The 15513-nt window shown below is 47.0% G+C and overlaps 1 protein-coding gene across 2 annotated transcripts in view; it reads left to right on the top strand.

Moving 5' to 3' along the window:
* The window catches only part of CSNK1G1 (casein kinase 1 gamma 1), a 99356-nt gene that overhangs the window by 15470 nt on the left and 68373 nt on the right, over positions 1-15513 (top strand). For both annotated transcript variants that reach the window (XM_064668641.1, XM_064668640.1), the window contains exon 2: positions 4891-4994. The gene's annotated coding sequence lies outside the window, so the exon portion shown is untranslated. The remainder of the gene's footprint in view (positions 1-4890; positions 4995-15513) is intronic.

The following is a 15513-nucleotide window of genomic DNA, read 5'->3' as shown; positions in this document are numbered from 1 at the left end:
TCCTAGGACAATGCTGCTTATTTAGTCTGTGCAATTGAAGTTCACGTCTCACTCTTTCCCTTCTGCCAAGAAATGGTTATTTACATCCAGGTGATATTAAAGGGTCAGCAGTGGCGTGGGTCAGGTCACGAAATCATCAGTGGTGGATGTGGGAGGGCAGTCCACTTCTGCTGCCCTGAGATTCGGAGAGGATCAGGTGGAGCTAACAGGAGGCAGGTTCAGATGTTGTTGTTCAGGCAGCCAAGGGCTATTGTGGCTACAAAAAGTTTCTATCTATCTGGAGAAGAACTGGCAGCACTGAGTGTCCTTCATAGAATATCCAGAGTTGGCAGGGACCCACAAGGATCAGCAGAGTCCAGCTCCTGGCCCTTCACAGGGCAACTCGAGCAATCACACCCAGAACACTCAGAAGCCCAAACTGACTTGGGAAGGCCTAGAAATACAAACCACTAGAGGCTGAAAAATGCACAGAGAAGTTCAGTCTTTTGCTTTCTTCCTTTCCTTCCCGAACATCTGTGTACAGCCACTGTTCCAAACTGGAGGGGAAGCTGGCTGGGCTGTATTGTTTGGTTCACTGCTTTGGCTCTTGGAGGACATGACTGATCATCAAGTGCAACTCCTGTCCCTGCACAGGACACCCCAACAATCCCACCATGTCCCTGAGGGTGTTGTCCAAGTGCTCCTTGAGCTCTGTCAGCCTTGGTGCTGACTACTGCCCTGGGGAGCCTGTTCAGTGCCCAACCACCCTCTGGGGGAAGAACCTTTTCCTGATATCCAACCTAAACCTCCCCTGACACAACTTCAGCTTCTATGTTTAAAGGTTTATGCTGAAGCTGTCTGGCACAGTTGTGGTGTCCTGTATGGGCTTTCCCACACACAGAAGTGGTGTGCAGAGACGTTATCTTTTTCCATATTGGGTGTGGAATGCTTTAGTTGAGGGTCTGCTCACCTAAACATCCTTTGATCCAGGACTGGTGGGTTGCTTTTCAACAGTCCCTTGTTTCTGGAGAATTACACATCCTGTGCACTGCTAAGCCAAATTCTCGTTGTCCAAGCTTGATGTGAGTCCTGGAGCATTGTGTTCACTGTTGAGGTTTTGTTCCATCATCTAATGCTGTTGGGAGCCATTGTACCTTTTTTACCATGCTGAGTGGTGTGAACGCTTCGGAGTAGGGGTAGTCCATTAGAATGGAATTGTAGTATTGTTCTCTTCCTCTAATTTGAGAAGAATATAAACACCTCAAGCCTGAAGATGAGGAGCTCATTTGAAGTGTTACCCAGAGTTTTGTGCTGCTAACTGGTAATAAAATAATAATGAACTGAAGTACAAAAGGTCCAAAACCTGTGTACCAGCTTCCTGAGAGAACTGAGGAGGAGTGGATTTGTGGAGTCACCTTCCCTGCTGTGGCAGAAGCAAAGTCCTCCTTGGGGAGCCCAGAGGTGTCTGTGCTATACCCCAACTTTGAAGCACTGTGCCATGAAAGTTGCATCTCTCAGTTCAGGCTGGCACATATTTTCTGGCCCCTAGAGGAGATGAAAGACCTGGTTGCGTCCTCTAGGTAGCAAGTATCAGCTCTTCACACGCTGCCTTCAGAGCCATTAGTTTTTACTCTGAAACTGAAATAAGCTTCTCATCTTTCAAAGCTCCTTGGTTTGAAAAGTAGTGGGGAAAACATCTAGTGGGGCTTAAAGCCTCTGGTGGAGCCTTGTTCTCTCCCACTGACAACTGAAAGAGGTTTAGGGGATCTGTGGGGCTTCTCCAGCCGATGTGATGGTGCTTCTGTGATTCTTTGATATTCGGATAATGATTTGGGCTGGGAGGGACCTTAAGGCTTGTCTCGTTCCACCCCCCTGCCATGGGTGGGGACACCTTCCACTAGACCAGAGCCCTGTCCAACCTGGTTTTGAACATTTCCAGGGATGGAAAGTCCACAGTCTCTCTGTTCCAATGCCTCACTACCTTTACAGTACAGAATTTCTTCCTGAACTGGCCTTTGGGGGCCAACAAAGATGCCACTTGTTGTTTGTGTGCTGAGAATGGTCAGCTTTGCCACAGTTCTGTCAAGTAACACAGAGGGGCACGTCCTGAAGACAGGGGTGTGGGACCTGTGCCCAGCTCCACACCCCTGAATGCTTCATGTTCTTCTACCTTTGGCACTCTGGAAAGTAACTAACTCTCCTTCCTGAAGTGGCTGGTAGGAAGCAGAGCAGCCTCCTCCTCAGATCCTGCATGACTTCTGTGTGGTCGTACAATGCCAAGGCCTGTTGATTTCGAGCTGAGCTGTGCAACTCCAAACCTAAGGCTTCACTAGAGCCATCAAGGAAATGTGTCAGGAAATGGGCTCTCTGTCTGGAGGTGTTTAATTAAGCACAAAAAGAGTTAATTATCTGTCAAGAGCTAGAGAGGGTCCCTCTTGCTGTTCATAGTTTCGTTGTCATTCTTCTTTCTTCCTTAATCTTCCCTTCATGCAGGGACATGGTCCCTGGGTTTTTCATAATGTTAGGCTTTGGGCAGTGGGGCTTTATGGAAGAGGAAAGGCTGGAGCTCGTTACCAAGATAAACTGGTACTCCACCTGGGCTGCCCACATATTCTTGGTCCTTAACCATTGCTTTCTGCTGCTGCCGGAGGTGCCTGTCTGTTCCATGCCATGTTTGCAGCTAAACGTGGTTCCTGCCTTCCCGGCCTCATTTAATGGGGTCAGGATTTCTGAGTGTATGGCCAGGGAAAGGATGGACATTGAACTCTGCCTTCTGAGCCCTCGTGGGCTCTTGAGATGCTGGAGTCCTGTCTCTGTGAACATGGGAGTCATGTTTGCTGTGCTGCAGGTCGAAAGCTCTGTTAGGAAAGGTCTTGAATGAGGTGGGGATGGGTTTTGTCACTTGTCCTTGCCAGTAGGAAGTGGCAGAGCCTGACCAGCGTGGAGGGTTTTCCCACATTACACTTTGATCCTCTGTAACGTGCTGGTCATCTTGTTCTTCAAGCAGAACATGAATAATGCCTAACCCCTGGTTCAGACCTGAACCTTGGGACAGCACGAGATGATTTATTTACCTTTATTCCTGAAGTGAATCATTGTGCATGGAGTGGGTTATAAATAGAGTTTTCCGTTTCGCTTCCTGGTTTGGAGTCACCACCTCCTACCAGAGGTTGGGATTCATGTAAAGAAACTGAGTAACTTTCTGGTCTATGAAGCCCATTTGGAATTTTTATGCACAGTTTTTGGGTTTCCTTTTAAGTGGGACGTGTTCAAAGTGGTAAGACAGCAAAACTAAAAGGATGTTTGGCATTTAAATGTGTGGACTGTCCTGGTAATTGGATGCTTCTGTTCTTTGCCCAGGAGTGGATGACAAGTGACTAAATAAAGCTGCAGTCCCTGCTTCCCTGGGCATAGGTGTTTGTGTTTTCCTTTCTTGTAGGTCTTGGCTTGGTACAAGTTTGGCTGGTTCTTCCTTGCTGCAGCCTCTGACCCGGTCAAATAACTTGGAATGACTTTAGTGTCAAGTAGAACAAAAGCTGACCTTAAATGCTTCGTAATAAACTTAATATTGAGGACTCCATTCAGCTCCCTCATGCCTTTTCATTTGAGAGGGATGGTTGTCACTCACAGCTGGAGTGGTGGTGTGTGTTCCTCACCCGTGAGGTTGGCTTCATTCCAGAGCTGATGCTGGATAATTGCAGAGGAGGATTGATTAATAATAGCTATTGGGAGCTCCTGGAGACTTTTGAACTCTGCTCTACCACCACTGAGCAATCCTCCAAGCTTCTCGAGGACAGAAACCGGGAATGGCATGGGGAGAGCATGGATGTGACTTGGACTGGACTGACCACGAACTTCTGAAAGTACAGGGCAGAGGTGGACATCAAATTCCTGCATAATCCAGTTAAAGCAACGTCACTGGGCAGTGCAGCCACAGCAGCTCTGGGCTGTCCTACACTTGATGTCAGAGAAAGCAAAAATACTCTCCAGTATCTCCATGTGCTTAACAAGAAAGAGGTTTAAAATGTTAATATGGGCCCTTAAACTTCTATCCTTGCTGTAATAGTTGGGAACATAAGGATAGAAGTGCCAGCTTAGGCATGGACTTGGCATGCCCACTGGGCACTGGGGAGCCTGGTTGCTTGTAGCCTGTGTCAGTACCACATGTCAAGGAGTCTCCCGTGGTGTTTTAGCAGAGCCTGTTTTATAGTTGACAGTCAGAGCTACTTAGAACTTAAAGCTGCTTTTTAAAATTCTTATTTTTATTAGAACTACCCAAGTGTTTTCTTCAGAAGGACGTTAATGTGCCCAAGTTTTGAGTGGGGAACAGAACAGCATGACTTCGGTCACTCCGGGAAGGGTTTTCCAGGAGTCGTTTCCATACCCCTGTTACAGCACACTCCCCCTCAAAAATTGGTGTTTGGGCCCTGTGCTCTGGAGGGTATTTCTAAGGAGAAAAAGTCTCAGACAAACCCTTGTGCTTCCTTCTGACCAAAGTGCCTGGAGCATCTCAGGAGATGGAGCCAGCCCAGGGGTGCTGCGTCACAGAAGGTCAGGTTTGGGAACCTGTTTCCCAAGGTGGGGAAACACAGTTTACCAAAAAGCAAACCCCAAATTACTGAAGAGCAAGAAACATCTGTATTTTAAGAAAACACTGTCTTCTGAACTAAAATTCCTGTTATTTATTGCATGGAAAGCTCTGAGTTTGCCCTGACATTGGGTGAGGAGAATGATTTTCCTCTAAGTGGGGGTGTTTGGCTCCATTTCATCCCTGGTACTTGGGAGCTGCCACATGCAACTGAAAACAAACAATGCCTTTTTTGTTTTTTAAGCAGAATACAGCAAGATTTGAAGTTGGTGGTGTGAACTGTTGCATGGAGACTTTCTAAAATGTCTTTTCTTCCTCCCCAGGGTCAGTACAGATATGCCTGCCTGGCTGCTCCACTGCTCCCGTGCCCCGGCACTTGCTGCCCTGTGATTTTGGGTAACAAGCCTAAGAAGTTACGAATCGTGCGGTGAGTGTCGTGTGCCTTTGGTGTTCTGGAGTGTCTGAGCATGGAACTCAAATATTCCTTCTTAAAAAACCCGAACCCAACCGTATTTGATAAGAGGCACCTCCCCTATGGAGACAGGCTGGAAGAGCTGGGACTTTTGAGCCTGGAGAGAAGGTTTTGTGGAAAACTCAGAGTACCTTTCAGGATCCAAAGGGGCTACAGAGAAGCTGGAGAGGGACTGTTTGTCTGGAACTGTAGTGACAGGACAAGGGGGAATGGATACAAACTGACAGAGGGGAAGTTTAGGTGAGATGTGTGGAAGAAATCCTTCCCTGTGAGGGTGGGGAGGACCTGGCACAGGTTTCCAAGAGTGGCTGTGGCTGCCCCATCCCTGGAAGTGTTCAAGGCCAGGTTGGAAGGGGATTGGAGCAACCTGATCTAGTGGATGATGTCCCTGCCCATGGCAGGGGAGTGGAATGAGATGAGCCTTAAGGTCTCTTCCAACCCAAACCATTCTGTATATAAGGGAAGACACTCAAAATCCAGTAACTTCTCACTGGGTGTGAAATACCTGCCAAGCCTGTGGAAGGATGGTTAGAGACCTGAATGCAACTTGTTCAATTCTCACTCCTTATATCCGTTTCAATATTTTTTTTCCTCTCAATTTTCTCAGCATTTTTCATCTGAAGTAACTTCTCTGGGAACTTGCATCCCTGATTTCCTTTCTCTGGCTTTATTTTTAGAAACACACATGTTGAGCTGAGAAGTAGGTGACTGCAATGCTGCCTGTCAGTGACAAATAGCTCCAACAAGGAAACTGGGCAGGATTAAAGTGAGGGAGAGTCCGGAGACTTTTGTGGTGAACTGAAGCTTCTCTAAAACTGCTTTAAGTTTGTTATTGAGAGAAGAGTTGATGTGCTCTGTTAATGTTTGTTCCAGTGTGACAAGTAAAATAGGGGCTGGGTTGTCTAGTCAATAACAACTGAACGAGCAGAAAAGTGAAAACTGAAGTTGTTGGGAAAATTTTCCTCTGCAGAAGTCAAAAGGAATAACGTTTGTAGGTGAGAGTGTTGGACTGACTCCAGCACAGAGACATCCCTTGATTTCCTGAAAATAAACCAGCAAGTGTTGTGATTTAGTGAGAGGGGTGACTTTGAGAATGCAAATCCCTTCTTGGCACAAGAAGTTTTTGGGTGTACATAAAGTCTGAAACCAGCACTAGGTTTCCCTTTCTGAAAAAGCATTTGTATAGTGATGAACTGTTCTTCTGTGCAGCCTAAGTGATCCTGATTAAGTCCTTGGAGAGTTTTGTTTAGGGCCATAATTGTGCACCAATCTTTGGGAATGCTGTTCCTATTTTTGGCCAAAATGATGTGACAAAACAAATTCTTTCTAAATTGTAATCTCCAGTTAGAATTTTCTCTGTAGAAAGCTTCATGAGCACTTGCCTTTCGGTAATTTCAGCTGAGAGGGGGCAGATGGATGGACAACAGCTTCATGCTCTCAGAAGCTTCCAGCCTGGAGGAGAAATCTGGTTTCAATTTTGCATGATATTGTATCTCAAATTATTTTTGCAGCTTCATCCCCTAAAACCAATTTGTCTATTTTTGGTGGTAGTAGTAGGAGTGTCATTAATTGTTGAAAAGTGTTTCGTTTGAGCAATTCAGGCTGGTGCAGTACAGTGCTTTAATATCTTCTCTGAGTCCAGCAGAGACTGTGTCTTCTGCCTGTGCCTTGTGTCACATTGTTTTTTCTCAAAGATAAGCCCCTGATGTGTAAAGCTTTGCTGCTGTAATGTTTTGAAGGATTTCTTTTTTGACTGAAGTCATTGCCTTGTTTTTCTATATCCTGCCTGTAAAATGTCTGGGATCTTGGGAAATTTTTTGGAATCAGATAAACCTATTTCCATGAGGTCTGGGATCATAGCGTGCTTTTTCACTTGGGTGAAGCTTCTATCCTGTTTCTGTCTCCTTTTATCTTTTTGTATATTTTAATTTCATATTTAGAGAATATGAAATGGTTTTCCCGTTCCATGACTTGCACTTGTGAGCAGCACCCTGACTCCTGCCATTACTTGTCTGTGTCTTCACCTGCATGTTCCCTGCCTTGGGATCCTCAAGGTGCATTGGCCTGACTCCTTCCCAGCTCCAGTGGAGCCAGTGCCAGGTGCTTCCCCTCCTGCAGTTGTGTGTTATCCCCACGAGTGAGGAGCTGGCTCGCAGTGTCCTCAGTGTGCTCGATGAGCCAAGTCCAGCTCGAGGAATCTGACTTTAGGAGCAAATTTTTTTCCCTGGATGGCAAAAATGAGCAAGAGGAGCAGCAGCTGCAGCCTCGGAGCCCGTGTGAGAACCAGGGAAAGCAGTGAAAGCCGGAGGTGCCTCTGCTGTACTCCGGCTGCATCCCAAGAGCAGCTCTGGTGATGTGTGGAAGCTGAAATATCCTTCTGTGCACGGAGCTTTCTGGTTGTATTAGTCATCCATCAGGCTTCTGGATTATTGAAGTGCTGAAGCTCTCCTAAAGAACAGCAATATCTATTTGTAGAAAGGTACACCATGTGAAGTGCAATTCCAGTATATTAGAGCTGCCTGCTGGAGATGTTCTCGGGAGTGCTGCCCCTCCTGTGCTGGGACTCCAAGAGATGGAAAGCCCCCATCAAAGATCTTAAAGGCTTCTGGGTGGTCATGGGGACACAGATGGTGATGTGTTAGAGCTCCTGCTCAGCTTCTCCCACAAAATCACTCCTCCTGTTCAGCCCAGTGTAGAATCAACTGGTGGGTGTTGGTCTCCAGATGCCAAGAAACCCTGAGGAAAAGGGCATTAATGGAAAATACTCTTCCATGAGGTATGGGAGAACTCCTGACTCAAAGAGTTAAAGACCAAAACCCTCTTCTCTAACTCTTTAACTTGTCCTGGCTTGAACTAAATCTGAAAGTGCCTAGAGCTGAACTGGTCCATTTTTAAGCTGTAATTCATCTGTCTCTGCTGTTTAGAGAAAATCTTTAGGACAGTTGCTGGCTAGAAGGTTAATTCCAATACAGCATGATTATGTACTCATGAACTTAGAGAAAACTTGAATCTTTATGCCTTCAGTTGTGTGTATGGGTTCACTTCATTGTATTCTGACCCAAAAATGAAACACAATGTTTCATGTAAGGTTTGAGATTCACAGACTGGCAAAACACTTGTCCTTGCTTAAGCAGTCTGGCTTTTATGTAACTCATTATTTTTGCTCAAATGTTGCAGATAGTCGGTTTCCTGTAGCAACAGCCACCAGATGTTTCACTGAACAAGACTTAATTCTTTAAAATTGACCTGTGAGAAATGTGTGAAGGCGAACGGGGGGGCGGAACAATTGTGTGTCAGCATGATTTCCATTTCCTTGCTAAAATCCCATTGCAAGCCTGGCAGTTCCATTCGTGCAACGATGGATCCTGGTTTTTGTGGTACGCTATGAAGCCTTTTCCATGGTTTTCCACAAATGCACTGTTGGGAGTGGGGGGGTGAGGTCAGGCTGTCTTAGGAGAATTAGCATTCCTGGGGCAATTAGCAGTGTTTGGGTTAAGTCTGTCTGGTGGATATGCCAGCGTGGGGATCCTGCCATGGATCTCTAGGTCTTCTGTGATCAGTCCTCGTTAGTTTTGCTAGACTGGCTCTATTTCATATTTCATGGGAAACCAACTCCTACCTGAGTTTTTCAGCTGGGGAAAAAAGAGTGTCCGAATGTTTTACTGGTGGACTTGGTGTGAGTGGTCCTCGTGGGCACTGTGAGGAGGTCCCAGCAGGTCTTGTCTCTGAAACATCCCTATTTTGGGAGTTTGGGTAGCACTGTCCTTCCAGGAACACTCTGCATGGGACAAGACTGCACAGGGACTCCTCTGCTGGGATTGAATGATCTGGGACCTGGATTTTTGAGTCTGTTGTTTTCTTGTCCATGTCTGCAGAGACCAGAAAAATCAAAGCAGAGCTGTGCCATTTCCCTTCCCCACAAGAATATCTTGCTCCCATTGTGCCTCCCCTTCTTGTGCAGTTTGGACCTGGAGGTGTGTATTGGACAGATAATCTTCAAGAGGAAATGCATTGATCTTTAACTGGGGGTACTGGTGACAGCTCTGTACCCAAGAACTATGGATTGGGTAGAGAAGTTCAGCTCTGCAGAGTTTGGTTTCAAGGTTTCAGAGGTCAAAGCGTCTGCTGGTTTAGGTTAAAGGTGTTTCTGCTGGAAATAAGACTTTCCTAGTGCTGGAAATGCTTCAGGACAGAGTGTGGATGCTCCAGCCATCATCATCCATAGGGATTTTGGTATGTGTTAGACTTCGTTTTAGTGTTTTTTCAGAAGTTCTATATGCCTACCACAAAATTTTGGTATCACTTAAGCAGGAGGTAACTTGAATGTCCTTTTCTTGTAGTAGGATGTGAGATTGGTACTTGAAGTGGCATCTTGAACTCCTTTCCCATCAGCACTTGCAGGTGATCGAATATTAAACATGTTCCCGTGTATCTGAGCGACTGTCAGATCAAATACAGAAGCAACCTGACCTAATGAGTGGCATCTCTGCCCATGGCAGGGGAAAAAGATGAGCTTTAAGGTCCCTTCCAACCCAAACCATTCCATGATTCCAGGAGTCTCTGAAGCACTGTACATATGGAGCTTTGACTCACACCCAAACTCTGTTGTTTAAACAGAGCTGGGAAAGCTGGTTTTGAGCTGTACGTGGATGCTTGGTCTCAGTGATGCTTTCCTGGGAAACAAACCCACCAGCATGAAAACTACAGCTTAATTGCCTTGGTTTGTATCTGATTGCCACAAAGATTCGGGTATATGCTCCTTTCTTATATGTGAACCTGAACTGGGAAAACTGTCGTACAGTATAACTGACCTTTCCTTAAAACAACCAAACCCTAATGCTAACATGCACTTACCACAGTAATCCAGGGAATGATTCCTGGAAAGGGCTGTAAAATCTGCATAATCTTTTGATTTCTCAGCATGCAAGTGTGTAAGGGAGGTCAGAGAATACGTGGGCATCGTCACGTGTATTTGGTAGCATTTCAAGGGCCACCAGAAGTGCTGCCTCCTGGAAGTGGCATCTCCTGTTTCTTGTCAGAAATCCTTTGGTGTGAGAGGTTTCCCAGGTTGTGCTGTGCAGCATTTGCACGTGTGCCCTGGGGAAGAGGAGAAATCAACTGCAGACAGGGACTATCTGACCTGCTTCCTGGCCAGCTGGCAGGTGATGGTGAGCGATATCTACAGGCATGGTGGTTGTCATCCCTTCCTCAAGCAGCAGCAGAGGTTTGCAGAAGAATAGTGACCAGATCACCATGGTTAAGAGTTTATTTTCCGTTTTAATATTGCCTTGAGGTGCTGGGATGTCCAATTTTTAATATTTTCTATAACAGATGACAGATGTCAGATGGCCCTCAGTTTCCTTCTCTCCTAAACTTTCTTCTCCAGGTGAATGAGAATCAAATCTGGGCAGTTTCTGTGACAAAACAATATCTTTCCAGTTTCTGTGACAAAACAATATCTTTCCAGTTTTTGTGCTCTCACCTATCAATGGAAATGGAAAATAGGTAAAAAAGACCTTTTTAATGTAGGTGTCCGAGTTGGCTGAAATTGTATCAAGTTTTGCTTTTTCTGGGATGCTGTCTTTGGGGACAGAGTGCTACTGCTGTGAACAAGGATGGTGGTTAACCTCAAATGAGCTCTGAAGGTCACGGGTTCGAGGAGGAGATGAGCTGCCCCGTGTGACACAAAGCTGCAGAGCTCCATTCTGTTAGCTGCAGGGACCAGGAGGCTGCACAGATTCTCACAGAAGCAGGAGAAGTGCAGCCAAGTGGGGAAAAACGGTCCAGCACCATTGCACTGATGGTATCACAGGTCATGAAACAGTCTCCCAGTCCTTTACTCCGACACAGAGCATCACTGTGCATTTCCCGTGCTCCTGTGGTCTTGGCTGGATGTTGCTACCTGGCCACCCAAGATGGGGTGTTGCGTCAGATGTGATTGCCCCTCACACCTGCAATCTCAGGGCATGAATTTCTCCTGAAAAATCTTAAATGTCCTTGTGCCAGTTTTTACAATCTGACTGAGGAGACTCAGCTAGAAATAGCCTGAATTTTCTTCCGCGTGCGGTGATTCAGAGGGGTATTTTGTGGCTGAATACGGAGCCATTTTGGGATTTGCAACCGCAAAAGGTGATGTTTGATGCACCAGGCTGTTGTGTAGAGATGCAATTGAGAGGTGCTGCCTTTCCTTGTGGAAGAATTGCCTTGTAGGCAGAAGAATTGGGCTTGTTTTTCCAGCTTTCTCAAGGTTATGTTGTTGGCATGGAAGGGGAACAGGCGCTGTAATGGAGCAATTAATCTTGGAAATAGAGTTTAAGGTAGTACCTAAAAGGGATTTGTGGTTGACGGAGGCAGGGTTCCAGCAAGGGATTCTTAGAGACTCAACCTGTATTTAAGTGAAGATATGGTGGTGGGGAAGGACTTGGATCAGAGGTTGGTGCCTTTCAGAGGACAGAAAGAGGCTTGGTGGCATCTCTGACTTCTCCCATGGTTAGGAGGTACGAGGCAAGTCCTGCATGGGACCAAACCTCCACTTCTTGTTTTACTTGATATTAAAACTAATAGGATGGAAAAAGCTCTTGTCTCTCTGCTCAGTGGGATTGGTGCTTGTGAAATAAGTGCTACAGCTCGACATGAAGGAATCTGCCAGTTGGGATTAGTCCAAGGCCATGTGTTGCCAGACAGAGGAATATTATCATCAGGATGTGCTTTCCTTGGCTAAAGATCTCTGCAAGTACCCATGTGGCATCTCTGCTTTGTTTTAAGAGATAAAAACTCTGAAGTCTAACTCTGAGTGTGAGAGGGTAGAACAAACAGCTTTCTCTTCCAGCTTCAAGGACCAGGGAATCCTCTGATTGTCACTCCTTGTTCACTGTTTGTTTCCTTGCTGGGCATTGGCTTTGGTTTCTCTAATCCAAGGAATCCATCAGGTGTTTGCTAATCTGTCTGCACCAAACTCATCCAAGTTGTCTTATCTCACAGCACTTTTGGTTCTTGAGAAACCTTTAGGCTTCTCTCTACAGTTTCACTGATTTTTAAGTCATTCTAGGATGGGAAATACAGTAGCACAGAGCTGCACTTCCTTCCTACAGCTTCTGTTGCTCTACTGCCAGAGTAAATGACTTCAAGGACAGCTTAGGAAATGTGGTTTCAGTGTTTGGATAATCCAGTATCTAATAAGGCCCAAGCTGTGAAGCTTTTCTTCTGGACAGAGATGAGTGACTCCTCTCCCATGTGGATTCCTCTGTGTTACACTGCATAACTGAGCTGGTGCTTCATTGTTTTCCCCGGTGAGGGAACACATGTGGATAGGTCTTCTTTGGCTTTAGCATCAGGGGAGAAATTTGGTTTTGAATTCTTTGTCAAATGGGATTGATGCCAACTCTGCAGTGTGATAGGCACAGAGGAGGGAAGAGATGGTATCCAGAGGGTCCTGGATAGGCTGGAGAGGTGGGGCTGTGCAAACCTCGTGGAGCGCAGCATAGCCGAGGGCAAGGTCCTGCCCCTGAGCTGGGGCAATCCCAGCACAAACACAGGCTGAGGAAGAATAGTTGGAGAGCAGCCCTAGGGAGAGGGACCTGGGGGGTTGGTTGATGAGAAGCTCAACACACCCTGGCTGTGTGTGCTGGGACCCATAAACCCTGGGCTGATCCCACAGCGTGGGCAGCAGGGGAGGGGGGGATTCTGCCCCTCGCCCTGCTCTGGTGAGACCCCACCTGCAGAGCTGCCTCCAGCTCTGGGGTCCAACAGCAGAAGGAGGTGGAGCTGCTCTGGAGACAGGCTGGGAGAGCTGGAGGTGTTTTCCTGGAGATGAAAAGGCTCCAGGGAGATCTTAGAGCCCCTTCCAGTGCCTAAAGGAGCTCCAGGAGATCTGGATGACAGACTTCGGACAAGGGCCTGGGTGACAGTGCTTCCCACTGCCAGAGGGCAGGGTTAGATGGGATACTGGGAAAAAATTGTTGGGTGTAAGGGTGGTGAGGCCCTGGCCCATGTTGGCCAGAGAAGCTGTGGCTGCCCCATCCCTGGAAGGCCAGATTGGACGGGGCTTGGAGCAACCTGATCTGGTGGAGGGTGTCCCTGCCTATGGCAGAGGGTGGAATGAGGTGGTCTTTAAGGCCCCCTCCAACCCAAGCCAGCCTGTGAAACACATGAATAGGTTAGAAATTTCTGAAACAGGAGAGTACCAACACATAAGTAATTCCTTGGGGAATGGAGGAAAATCCTGGATGTTGTTAACCACAGGACTTCACTCTTGTCCATACCAGGGTATTTATAGTTTTAGTGGTATGCGTGTTGCCCTTCCTTCCTAATAGATCTCTGGACCACAGGTGGGTGGCAGATTTGTTTATTTTGGCGCAATATTCCCTTTACATGGGCATGTCTGGAGTTTACAGCAAACAGAGGAGCCAGGCCATGACCTGTGCAAAGTCCTCAACACAAGGGAAAGGAGGGAAGCAGGAAAAGCTGTCATGTAAAATTACCTCTCCAAAACTGAGACATGTCTTCAGCTTCTTTCCCTGCTGGTTTGAAGGCCATTTCCTTAAGCTGACATTGCTCCATCAGATGCATCATGAGCTTGAACATTTGTGTCAGCACTGCCTGTTCCTGCCACGCGCTATCCTTGCTCAGAGCTGGACGTACCATGGGTTGAGAATCAAGAATCGTCCTTCAGGGTGTTGAAGAGCTTCAGTGGGAATCCTCTTCTGGCACTGGGGAGTTCAAATCTGAATGGAAGTAACCAAAATGGTGAGGTGACCTGGCAGAAAGGTGGCTCACTACCTAGGTGCCTTATTGACCTGAGGGATGAGCATCAGGTGGTGGGACAGTGCTGAGGTGCAGATAAAGCGTTATCAGTGGCAGTGGCAGAGGTTGGTGTGAATTAAATCTGCTGCCATGGCCTTGGTACAGCAGCATCGGTGAATATCTGGCTTTGATAATGAAAATAAATGTCCTGTGGAAGCTGGATATGGCTTTGGAGTTAGTTTTGTGGCTTGAAATATCATAGATCATAGAATATTCTGAGTTGGAAGGAACTCACAAGAATCATCCAGTCTAACTCTTGGCCCTGCCCAGGACACCCCAACAGTCCCACCATGTCCCTAAGAGCATTGCCCAAACCCTCATTGAGCTCTGGCAGCCTTGGGGCTGTGACAACTGCCCTGGGGAACCTGTTCAGTCCCCAGCTACCCTCTGGGGGAAGAACCTTTTCCATCCAACCTAACTCTCCCCTGACACAGCTTCATACTGTTTTTCTTGACATGCAGGGATTTTGGGGATTGCCAGATGTCCTTGCAGGCATTAACAACCTCTTGGGCACATTCTCCATCACGTGGTGCAAAGGCAGGTGATGTCTGAGCATCCCTGTTTGTCAGCCTGTGTTCAGAAGAGTGTGAACAAGGAAGGGATGGTGATGTCTCATAACCAGGCTGCGCCCTCACAAATTTAAGTTTGCCCCATCACTGGGAGCTTAAGGAGGGAAATTTGATGAGCTTGATGGTGCGTGAAGGCTGGATGGGTACAGGCAGAAAACACCTCTAGAGCTTCTCCAGACTTTCACTGTGAGAAACCAGAGTGTTTGTTGCCATCTCTGATGCTGCTCGTGCCACCCTGACGTGTCCCGGTGTGCCGAGTGGTTTCACAGGGATGCTGATGTGGAGTGGCTGCTTCCCCTGATGCTGCCTCGCCTGTCCTAGTGCATGGACCTCATCTCAGGGTGATTATAGAAAGAATATGCACTTGAGAATCACAGGGAGAAAAATGACAGGTATTGGAGGGTGCTTCCAGTTAATCTGGAAGAAGCTAAACCACCCATCCAGCACGCGGAGGCTTTTAAGGCGCTGACAACTCCCTACCTTGAGATTTGCGGAAGAAAAACCCTAGAAAACCAACCAACCACAGAAACCTTCAAGTATTATGTTTTTTTAAAGCAGTGTAGCTGCTCTCTGGAGTATCAATGGCTTCTGCTTGGCTTCCCCCTGCGGGCGGGTGCTCCGGGCACTTCCTTGCCAGATTGAGGAAGGAACTCGGCACAAACATTTACTTTCTGTGAACAAACGCAACTGTCTGACTGTGTATCTGGGGATTAGGGTGCCTGATTGCTCTGCCGAGGAAGTGCAGGTTTTTATGGATGAGGTTTGTGTGGGTGTAGCCATGGCAGGCACAGAATGAAACCAGTAACCGAGGCTGGACCTTGCACTGGGGAGGAGGCAGCTCCTCCACCAGCAAACAGAGCAACCTTTGCTTTGTTTAGAAATAAATGAAGAAAAATAAAATAAATGAAATTTTGAAAGGCAGGACGCAGGATCTAAACGTCTTCTGGCCCTCCTGCGAGGGAGTTGTGCTTCTCCAGTGGGTATTTTGCTTGTTCTGCGGGTAATTCCTGGCATCTTTCAATCCGAATCCATTTCTTCTGACAGCTGAACTGCTTCATCAGGACACAGAGCTGGGAGATCTGAACAAAGGAATCCTAAATCTC

The sequence above is a fragment of the Pseudopipra pipra genome, chromosome 12, assembly GCF_036250125.1.
Source record: "Pseudopipra pipra isolate bDixPip1 chromosome 12, bDixPip1.hap1, whole genome shotgun sequence".
Lineage (NCBI taxonomy): Eukaryota > Metazoa > Chordata > Aves > Passeriformes > Pipridae > Pseudopipra > Pseudopipra pipra.
The sequence above is the reverse complement of the archived record's forward strand: the minus strand, read 5'-3'. Positions and strand labels throughout refer to the sequence as shown.